We start from the raw sequence: 11,784 nt of genomic DNA, 5'->3' as shown, positions 1-11,784 counted from the left end.
TCCCAAATATACAAAGAACTCAAGAAGTTAGACCGCAGGGAGACAAAAAACCCTATTAAAAATGGGGTTCAGAGCTAAACAAAGAATTCACAGCTGAGGAATGCTGAATGGCTAAGAAACACCTAAAGAAATGTTCAACATCTTTAGTCATAAGGGAAATACAAATCAAAACAACCCTGAGCTTTCACGTCACACCAGTGAGTTTGGTTAAGATCAAAAACTCAGGTGACAGCAAATGCTGGTGAGGATGTGGAGAAAGAGGGACACTCCTCCATTATTGGTGGGATTGCAGACTGATACAACCACTCTAGTAATCAGTCTGGAGGTTCCTCAGAAAATTGGACATTGAACTACTTGAGGACCCAGCTATACTTCTCTTGGGTATATAGCTAAAAGATGCCCCAACATATAACAAAGACACAAGCTCCACTATGTTTATAGCAGCCTTATTTATAATAGCCAGAAGCTGGAAAGAACCCAGATACCCTTCAACAGAGCAATGGATACAGAAAAGTTGTACATCTACACAATGGAATATTACTCAGCTATCAAAAGCAATGACTTTATGAAATTCATAGGCAATGGATGGAACTGGAAAATACCATCCTGAGTGAGGTAACCCACTCACAGAAAAACACACATGGTATGCTTTCATTGATACGTGGATATTAGCCTAAGTGATCGAATTATCCTAGATGCACAGAAGACATGAAACTCAAGAAGTATGACCAAAATGTGAATGCTTCACTCCTTCTTTAAAAGGGGAACAAGAATACCCTTTTATTCTTGGAGGGAATAAGGAGGCAAAGTTTAGAACACAGGCAGAAGAAGACCCATTCAATGCCTGCATCAAATGTGGCCCACACATATATAGCCACCAAACTAGATAAGATGAATGAAGCAAAGAAGTGCAGGCCAATAGGAACCAGATTTAGATCTCTCCTGAGAGACACAGCCAGAATACAGCAAATACATAGATGAATGCCATCATTAAACCACTGAACTGAGAACAGGACCCCTGTTGAAGGAATCTTAGAAAGGACTGAAAGAGCTTGAAAGGGCTTGAGTCCCCATATGAACAACAATGGCAACAAGCGAGAGCTTCCAGGGACTAAGCCACTACCCAAAGACTATACATGGACTGACCCTGGACTCCAACCTCATAGGTAGCAATGAATAGCCTTATAAGAGCACCAGTGGAAGGGGAAGCCCTTAGTCCTGACAAGACTGAACCCGCAGTGAATGTGATTGTTGGGGGGAGGGTAGTATTGGGGGGAGGATGGGGAGGGGAACACCCATAGAGAAGGGAAAGTGTAGGGGTTAGGTGGATGTTGGCCTGGAAACCGGGAAAGGGTATAACAATCGAAATGTAAATACAGATAAAAAAAGAAAAGAAAAGAAAAGAAAAGAAAAGAACCAATGGCAACTTTTTATAGGAAGTTAAAGTGCTTTTTTTTCATTTATCTTTTCTTTGATAAGATATTCCATTACATATTTAAGAACATTTCAATTGAATATTTGCAAGCAAGCCTAAATACTGTCACACAGTCAATTTTATTCAAAACAATGATGGAGTTACAATGAGGGTATCATTATCAATTACGAACATTGCCTTTCAGCTCTGCTCCGGAAATGTGCACTCACAGTTTATAAATATGTTGGTAATTTAATTTTTTTACAAATCATAAGAAACAATTTACATACAGAGCTGGAGTTTTTAGACATTTCTCCTCAGAGGGCATTCATGTTTATAAATTGCTGATAGAAATTCAAGGCAATTAAGTTGTCATGACCTTGGCAACCAGGAGGTGTATTTTTCATCAGCGTAATATCACTGTTTTATTATATCCTGTATACAAGATAGCAAGTCAGACTACAATCACGTGTCATTTCTTATCTTTCAAATGCATGTTAAGATTTTATTTCTCCCTGATTGAATTTTTGTGACAGCTTGCTGTTTATTAAGCCAAACTGAATGCTTTCTTAAAATGTCTGCTTTTCACTGAAATAAAAGCCTCACAGTTGCCAAATTCAAAACAAGCATATACGTATGCACTGATTTTATCTCACTTTTTCTATTTTAGATGCCATAAATCAAATATTCTATTATATTCTACAGTCTACTACCTTTGAAAATGTTTTATGCACTCTTCCACCCATCACCATATTGATAGAAAACTTTCATCCTGCATGCACTCTCTCTTTTTTCAGAGTTAACCTTTCCCAGGAATTATTGTGTTTACCTGCAAGCCTCTCTTTCCATTTCTATACACAACTCACAAGATGGTGAATGGAATTCTTGCTCTTAGTGCTCTGCCCTCCCCCAACACCAGGTTAAGATGTGTAGGTTAACACCTACAAGAAACCTAGCATATACTGTTTATTCTCAGAAGCTTAGCAATTTGGAAATGTTGTAACTTACCTAATATTCTTTAATATATTATTCTTTTCTACTCAAGCATCTGGAGCTTACCTTGTTATTATCATAAATGATGCTGGATGTTTCTTCTTTCTTGATTATGTTCCTTCAGATGACGTCTGTGGATAATAACTCCCATAAACTGGCATCTTTTGTTAGTCACTTTGTAGCTCTTGCATCTCGTTCACTGTTTTGATGCTCAATAGCCTCATAGAGCTCCCAGTATCTATGAGTCACTTCTTCTCATTACAGAAACATTATGATCAGGGGAGAAAAGGACCAGTGGACTACAATTAGAGAAGAGTACATTCACCTAACAATTATTGTAGCAAATTATTATTGCTTTATTTTAGTTATTGCAGGTAATCACTTACTGTACTTAATATATAAAATGAAATTTATTGTAGATCCATATGTATAAAATCAAAATATATGCATAGTTTGCTACTATATGAGGTTCCAGGAATCCATCTGAGGCCTTGAAACATATTCCCTATGGGAGAGAGAAGACCGCAGTCATATTTCAGTCTATTAGCTGTGTTAATGTTTCTGTTGTTTTCACTTTAAAACTTAGGACGAATTTTTTTCCAAATGACTTTAAGAGCTTCATAGATGGACTGACATCTTGAATAACTAAGCTGATTGCCTCTCAATTCCTACCATTTGGCAGTTTAACCTTTTCAGGCAGGAGTAAACTGTTTCATTCCTCTGATGTAGTGTGTTTTAGATCACAGTGACCTTACAAGCTTCTGCCTGTTGTGCCTGAGTTTCATTACATCTGAGCGTCCCCTTCCAAGAGGCCTGAGAGACAAGACAAAGAAATAATTATGTGTTATACACACATATTTCAAGGTAAGAGAAACTAAAGTTTATATTTTGATAATTACTGTTGTCATGGGATAAAACCATAGATGCTCTCATACCAAAAGGCTGTCCCTTGGACTGTACCATCTTGTTCAAATAATATGTTCTAATATAAGTTTTAGATATCTCACAATGATGATTTGCAGACGAGCTATGTTGCCTTTAGTCTTATAATCAGTGCTAATTATGTAGGGTATTGGTAAATAACATGTAATTATACAACACTAAAAATTGCAGAATAATACAAGTCTAAGAACTATGTCTTTATATTTGTTAAGAAACTTATACACTGTATGCTCTTTGAAAAGAGGAAATTTTAAGGTTCCCATATGGCATTGTTTATGAGAGGTAGGAATTTTTCATAGATATATAAACTATTTATTAACAGGCCAGACACTCATTTGTTCTTGTATATACCCACAGTGTGGCCCCCGAGGCCAGTGGTCTTAGTGTCCTGACCTTGGACAAGAACCTCAAAAATGGTGCAGCCCATTATGGACCATAATCTTCCTCAGCCCCTCCAGGTCTTCGCTGACCTTGTTATCTAGACTATAAGCCAGAATCTGGCTATATGTTCCATCCTTCACATCCTTCTGACTGGTCAAGAGCTAGTGTTGGATTTTGTGCTGTCTTGGATTCTGCATGATGGTGATCACATGTTCTACCTCATCCTCTCTATGTTATCTAGCCCTCTTAGCAAGGCCAGTATCTGCTTTCTTCAACACCACATGAGCATATTTCACCCACACCCTTAATGGCAGTGATGTTGGTGTTAAGTTCTTGCAAAATGTGATGGAACACTGTAGGGATCACTAGAGATGTGGTGGTAGCAAATGCAGCAACATGTAGGCTTCATGTAGAAGAGACAAGAGGTGGAAGATTTAATATAAAAACCGATAAGCTTCTGAACTAGAGAGATATTTCAGTGATCACTAGCCACGCTCCAAAATGGCCCTGGTTTGAATATCTGGATACAAATGGTAACTCACAACTGTACTACTGTCTGAAACTCCAATACCAGAGGTTCCAGGGCCTTCTCCTTGGCTCTGTGGGCATTAAGCATGTATGTGGCATACAGACATACATGCAGACAAAACACATCAAGCACACATTAAAATAAAATTTTAAAATAAAGAACATTTACACTTCAACTTAGAAACTTAATTTCTAGTTTAGTTGAAGATCAAAAATTAAAAATTCTGTTTATTTTGAAATGGCTAGAATGCCATTCTCGTATTAGAGAAGAAGTAAAAAAGCTCTTGATATTTGTTTTCTCTGGTAATGAATCACTTAAAATTTTATCTGTAAATATTATTTAGTTGAACTTCATATATTCCATTTCCCTTCAGTTTAAGATCCTGAAGACAAATGAAGACAGAATCATGTGTTTCATCCCTGCTTTAGCAAGCAATATTGAGTGCCTATAAGGAATTTGGCTCTATATTACTAAAAATATGTATTTCTCCAAGGATCTACTTCATTAATATTACACTTCAGAAATATATGAATTTTAATAATCTTACATTTAGAATTAACCAATGGGGTGAAGACAAGTCCATCTTTAAGTACAATTGTCTAGAGTTGCCAGTATGCCAGATGGCATAAACCAGATATGAATGGACAAAAAAAATGGCAAAACATCCCTTTGATATGTGTGTCCCTTGCCCACACCTGTGAGGACAAATTATATTTAAGAGTATCATGCTACAATCCTCAAAGCCCTATGCTTTCATTCGTATGAGTTATTAATAAATCCAATATGTTTCTGGAATTTCCTCCATCCATTTTCTAGGCATCTATGGAAGGATGTAGGTGTAGAGAGGTAAGCATTCTTGGTTATAATTGTGTGATGTTTTGTGATCTAATACCATGTAACATTTGACTTAACATTCTCATTAATTAAATAAACATAGATTGAATATCTACCATAGTTGGTAAAAGAATTTAAATACTAGTTATAATTAATACATGACAGAGATGACTGACTTACGGGAGGCTGTTTTTTGGTTTGTCATTGATGTCATTGCTTTATTTGGGCTTCAATAATTTATTGTAGTTTTAATTATGGGTATCTATGTAGGTATTATGTGGATATATAAATATAAATGCAAGTGCTACAGAGTACAGAAAAGGACGTCCAATCTTCTAGAGTTGAAGTTACAGGCTGTTTGTTGTTAGCCACCCAATGGAATATTAAGAAACAAACCTGCAACTTCCTCAAGAACAGTACTCAATTGTAGCCTATGAGTCATCTTGACAAATGTCTTTGGTCTTCGCTTTGCATTCCATATCTTTGTTTCATTTTGTTTGCTCTTACTACTGCACAAATTGATTGGATGTTATTAATATATTTGCATATATTTTATATTGGTTTGTTTCTATCAGAAATATTAAACCCAAAATCTATGTACTCTACAATGCAGTTATTTCATTTATTAAGTGACTCTTCACTTTGGATATGGGCCAGAATCTCATTGAGTGTGATTTAAATGAGGCAGACTCTCTGAATTCTTCTCATCTTTATTGAATGAGAGTAACCTGTGGCAGAACACCACAGCTGGGTATCTTAAGCAAGTCCTCAAAAGACTGTAAGACCCACAGCCTCATAATACCTCATAATACAGCCCATGAATACCTTCAACCCTAGTTTTGCTCATTCTAGGAAAAGGAGTTATGTGTTTGTCTGGGAATTGTTTATTTTCTCATTTGTTTCCATACCTCAATTTTCTTTTCCCTTTCTCTGACCAGATCTGTGGATTTTCAGTGCATTACAAGAGTGTGAACACATCCAAGATCAAACTGTAGAAAATTTCATTTTCACAGGAATGCATAAAGCTTGGAGCTAAGGTTTATATTTTTATGTCTTCAGGCAGAGGCCAACATTCCTACATAGGTACAAGTTTATTCACCAAAGTTATGAATATTTTACTTAGAAAGGATCCAGAGAATGGTGGTATCTAAACCCCAGAAACTCAATACATGTCATTTCCTGCTCAGCTAAATTGCACTTACTCATAAAATTGCTTTGGAAAGAACATTCATTATTAGAGATAAAAATGAAAATCAGAACAATAAGCTATGAAATACCTTGAGATTTGGCTAACATCTCATTCTGAAAATATGAAGTTATCTAGATAGCAGAGAAAAGTACTATGGTTGTAAAGTTGGTGCCAATACAAAACAACTTGGAGTTAAGTCCTGGAAAGATACATTCTGACAGATTGGTTGAGAGAAAATGTTCAACTTTTAAGGCCAAGTTTCCTTCACTGGAACAAGAATGTTTACTGTGCCTACACTACAGAGGTATTCTAAATATTAAGATAGTGTACACTAGAGATTTACTATAGTCCTTAATAGATTCTTATTTTAAAAACTCAGTGATATGATCATTTAATGATATTGCTTTCATTATCACAAGAAAATATATGAAACTGGAAGTTTTAATATTCTTATGTGGGTAAATTCAATATCCGAGGTGGTGGTATGTAAAAATAAACTTTTTTCTTGAAGTAATCATGCAAGATTGTCATAAAAGATCCTTTGTGTTTTGGAAGAATTTGTCATGGTATACTTAAAGACTATTAAAAGCTTCAATTCTTACTAAAACAAAGAGTGCCGTGACATTTTAGTTTAAATATCAATCAGACTTATATTCATTCAGGTAACAACTATGTTAAGATTATAATATCTTCTGAGAGACCATAGGGTCGCTATTCAATACACGGTAAAAATTATATCATATACATTGGCCTAAAATTGGTTTAGCAGAAGTTAATGAAAATTATTATTTCTTTTCTTTTTCTTTTTTCTTTACTGAACAGAATTTTTTTCTTTTTTTTTAATGTATATATTTTATTTACATTTCAAATGTTATCCCCTTTCCCATCCAACCACCCACCCTTTCCAGGCTCCCTGCCCTGACTTTCCCCTACGCTGGGGAGTTCCAGTCTTGGCAGGACCAAGAGAAATCTTAAAAATTTTGAAAAGGATCTTGAAGTGTAAATCTTCACAATTGATGGCTAACTGCAGATGGGAATGGGGGTGGGGAAGGACTTAGTACACTTTAAGGGGCTAGACACTGGGATTTTGACCATATTCCAATGAGTATAGGGGCAACACAAATTGGGCTTGGTATTCTTGGAAATTGTTATTTCTTTTAAACATTAATTATTTCTATGAAATAAAAAGATTTTGAAGGGTTGGGGATTTAGCTCTGTGGTAGAGCGCTTTGCCTAGGAAGCGCAAGGCCCTGGTTGGTCCCCAGCTCGAAAAAAAAAAAAAAAAAAAAAAAGGAAAAGATTTTGAAAAATTACCAAGTACTCCTGTTTTTCCTTTTCATAAAAGAGCAGTATAGTGGGTATATTGACTCTACAAAGAAAAAGTTATCCCACAGGCACAGGCAATAAAACAAAAACTTATATATTCATTAATTATATGAATATACTTGCAATATTTTGGACTATATTAGGTTTCAAAATAAATATCCGTTTGTAATGTATATATTAACTATTTTGAAACTACTAGTTATAACTGAAAATATTTAGGCTTCCTCAAATGATAATTTCAAAATTTCTATATAGAATATTATTTCTTGATGTCTGAACAGGAGAAAAAATATCCTCCAATAATATAGCAAGCCAGTTATTGTAATGCACTTCTTTTCCATTTATGATAGTTTGTTTAAAGACCTCACTACTATCTTGATAGGGTTGGTCAATGATAGAACATCTCCATTTGCATTACCTTGGTAACTTCATACTGCCAACTATTGTAATGATAACTTTCACTTCAATTAATTCAAGCTACAAAAATAAAAAATAATTTAAAGATTGTAGGCCTCTCGTACTTCGTAAGCTCTATGCCTTTATATAATTAAAACAAGTTATTAAATACAACCAATTGCAATTTAAGTGAATAATGAAAGATAAATTCTCTTATAATTGATTGTAGTAACCTGGGCTTTCTTTACCTTGTGTTTTCATCTACACTGGAATGATTGTAGCTCTGGTGAATATCTATGGCTTCCAAACAGATGTAAATATAGGAAACAGTAATTCTACCCTGTGAAACAGAATGAACTGAAATAGAAGCTTTTCAGTTAATGAGCACCACAAAGACTCAGCCTCTGAAGGCTGATGATAAGAAAAATATATAATAAAAATGGAGGTATGTGCTGAAACTTGTTAGACCCTTGAACATCAACATTCATTCTCTCCTTCTAGTACAGAGACACTCTAGAAAGAATTCAAGGAAAATGATCATCTCTTTTCCATGGTACATTAGGAATTTGAAGTGTTAATCATATGTAATAAAATACCAAAATTTAACAGAAAATTTCAGGATGACTCTCAAAAATTTTTCTTGAGTATTTCTATATTGCTAACTTAATAAAGAAGACATTAGGCTGACAGGATTGTCACTCACATAATTAAAGAATAGATTCCTAGTAGTTGTTCTCTGACCTCCATTCATGTGTCCACATACATATGCATATACAGACAGATACATACATACATACATACATACATACATACACACACATACATAGACACCAGGGGGGGGGAGAGAGAGAGAGAGAGAGAGAGAGAGAGAGAGAGAGAGAGAGAGAGAGGGCACTATTTTGGAAGTGGAGAAGAAGATTTATTCAAAACAGGATTCAAGGATAGCCTGAGGAACATAGCAAGAACTTCAGGTAATTAAAACAAGGGAGTGGGTGGGCAGGTGGAGGAGCACCCTCATAGAGGCAGGAGAAGGGGAAGGAGATGGCTGTTTGTACAGGGGAAACTAGGGAGGGGGATAACATTTGTAATGTAAATAAATAAAATAACTTATAAAAAAGAAAATAAGGAAAGATTGGGAAAGAAAATAAGTTTCAGTCTCCTGGTATCTTAATAGTAAGGGTAAAAGTTCTTCCTTATTCAAAATAAATTTCAATTTTATGTTTTAGGACAACATATGGAAGCACAGTTTAATTTGTTTTATTCACACCAATCTATGTCACACGTTTCTAGGGTATTGGACAATTGTGTCACTCCTCATTATTTCCTTTTATGAAAAATTCCTTCTACACCTATGACTTCATAACAAGAATAATTAGTACAATATGAACATCTAGATCTAAAAAAAGGTAGGTTGGCCCAATTATCCCCTAAATCCATAAAAATTTTAGACAAAAAATATGAAATAAAATTATTAGTAAAAGAAAAACCAACATTAAAATTTTATCCCAATGGAGATACAGAAGAAATATGAATCGTATCACATGAGCCTTAAGTTGGTACAGTGTGAACTTGACATATGCTTATGAAAAATGCATGTGCTTTTTCAAAGGGAAACACAGCCAGACACTCAGAGCTTCCATGAAATACTTAAATTATGCTTCTTTTGTTTCCTGTGTAACCATTCAACATGGATGAATACATAATGGTGGATTTCCAATTGTTACCTGTTCATTTCACTCCAAATATTCAGGGTTTTTTTTTTTATTTCTCTCTAGCAAATGACTGTAGTAAATACAAGTGACATCATTTTTCCAACTTGTCCCTGTGCCTGGCACATTGAAGTGCACACCAGCTCTGTTTACCTGTGATAACTCAACTTCCAAACAAAACTCATTGCTTAAACCCTTCCCAAACCTTTTTGACTCATTCTGCTCATGGTTCACTTTTTACTATTGACATCACAGACTGAAGATTAAGAGATTGGTCCTAGAGCAGATCAGGTTCTCATTAGTGAAAATTGAGTTCTTTAATCAACAACATACCTTTTATAAGAAATTAAAACCGATGTTTGGAGATTTTCTCGTTTTCCAATGCTTTTCTTTTCTCTTTGTAAAGTACCCTAAAGCCAAAGCAAAGTGGAAAAGTCAGGGGAAATTATGCAATCCAGAAGTTTGTTGACAAAAGGTTTTTGATGTTTTCCAATTTATAATGGAAAGTGAACTTCCCAGAGTCCTACAAAAAGCAAGGGACTCACATTACTCTTAGTCAAAAAGTTAAATGCAAAACAGTTCAGAAAAATACTCAAATATAAGTTTCAAACTTTTATATCAAATTCTTCACAGCAGTTTACTTTTAGGAAAACAAATGGTGGTATCTGTAAATAAATATGAAATAAAACAAAAATGTGAACAATATTTACAATAAAGGACATTCTAACTTGGTGTATTATCTTTCATTTACCCTTGCCTTTAAAGTTGAAGTTTTCCCCTGCAACCAGGAGTAGAATTAAAATAAAGTTTCTAAATGTTATTTTTTTTCAAAAATACAATTTTCTGTAACTAAATGATTCAGAAATCATGAGATCAGTTTAGGTTTCTCACCTCTATCATTAGAAGACAAGCAATGATGCTGAGTCCTTTGAACCACCTATTTTTTAATATATATATAATTTGTACTTTTTAAAATACGTGTAAGCCAGTTTAGTGCCTGCTGACACCAGAAGGAATGCAGTGAATATACCAGGAGCGGAAGTCACAGTCAGCTGTGCATTACCCATGTGGGTTCTGGGCACCAAACTGGAGCCCTCTGCAAGCACAGCATACATGCTTAATCACCGAGACATTTCTTCAGGCTCGTTATTTATCTCTTTCTTAATCTGTTCTTCCCTTTTAAGGCCAAACACTACTGCTACTCTATTACCACAACACTGTTCATTTTCATTATTTGAGTGGAAAAGGCAAACGTCTGAATATTCTTATTTTCAAAAAGAACGACTTAATTGGTTTCATTAAAATTCAAATTGTTAAATTTTGTTTGTTTGCTTGCACTTGCCAAAGACCTGTGGAGACAATAGAGATCAAAATTCATAAATGGAAGAGGATTACGATCCAAAATGTACAATGATTCATAAAAGTCTACCATAAGAAATCAGCCACTAACATAAAAATATCACTGACAAGTCTGAACATATACTTGGCCAGAGATATGTAAAGACAGTAGTCATTTATAGGAGAAGATATTCCTAAGGAAAAAAATTAATCAGATGTGTTTATAATCCTGACCATATCAAATATCTGTAAGATAAGAATCTAAAACTCATCAACACCCTGCAAATATGTGGTAGACTTGTTGACTGACAGCATGCAATGATGCATAATTTTACCATAGAATTTACTCAGAGTTTACCTTAGAATTTTGTGTTAACTTTACAGTCCTGATCAATGCCCAAAGGAAAACAATGTGTGCTGGAAATATTTTATTTGGGTCCAGGGTTTCAGAACTTTCAGTCCATTTTCGGTAAAGCATGTTACGTGACACATAGCAGGAAATACTTGGAATGGGAGCATGATAGAAGGCTTATTGATCATATCATAGTTCCCAGTTAGGGAAAACAGAAGCACATGAGAACAAGGTAGAATCCCTGAGAATATATCTCACCTCTGTAATCTATATCCTTCAACCCGATGTTGATCAACTAAAGTTTGAGTCTTCTGAAAGAGCCTATCAGCAGGTTAACCCTTAGAAACAGAACTTTTAAGAAAGTATTTCACATTCATACCA

This window comes from Rattus rattus, chromosome 4, assembly GCF_011064425.1.
Source record: "Rattus rattus isolate New Zealand chromosome 4, Rrattus_CSIRO_v1, whole genome shotgun sequence".
Lineage (NCBI taxonomy): Eukaryota > Metazoa > Chordata > Mammalia > Rodentia > Muridae > Rattus > Rattus rattus.
Note: the sequence above shows the minus strand (reverse complement) of the source record.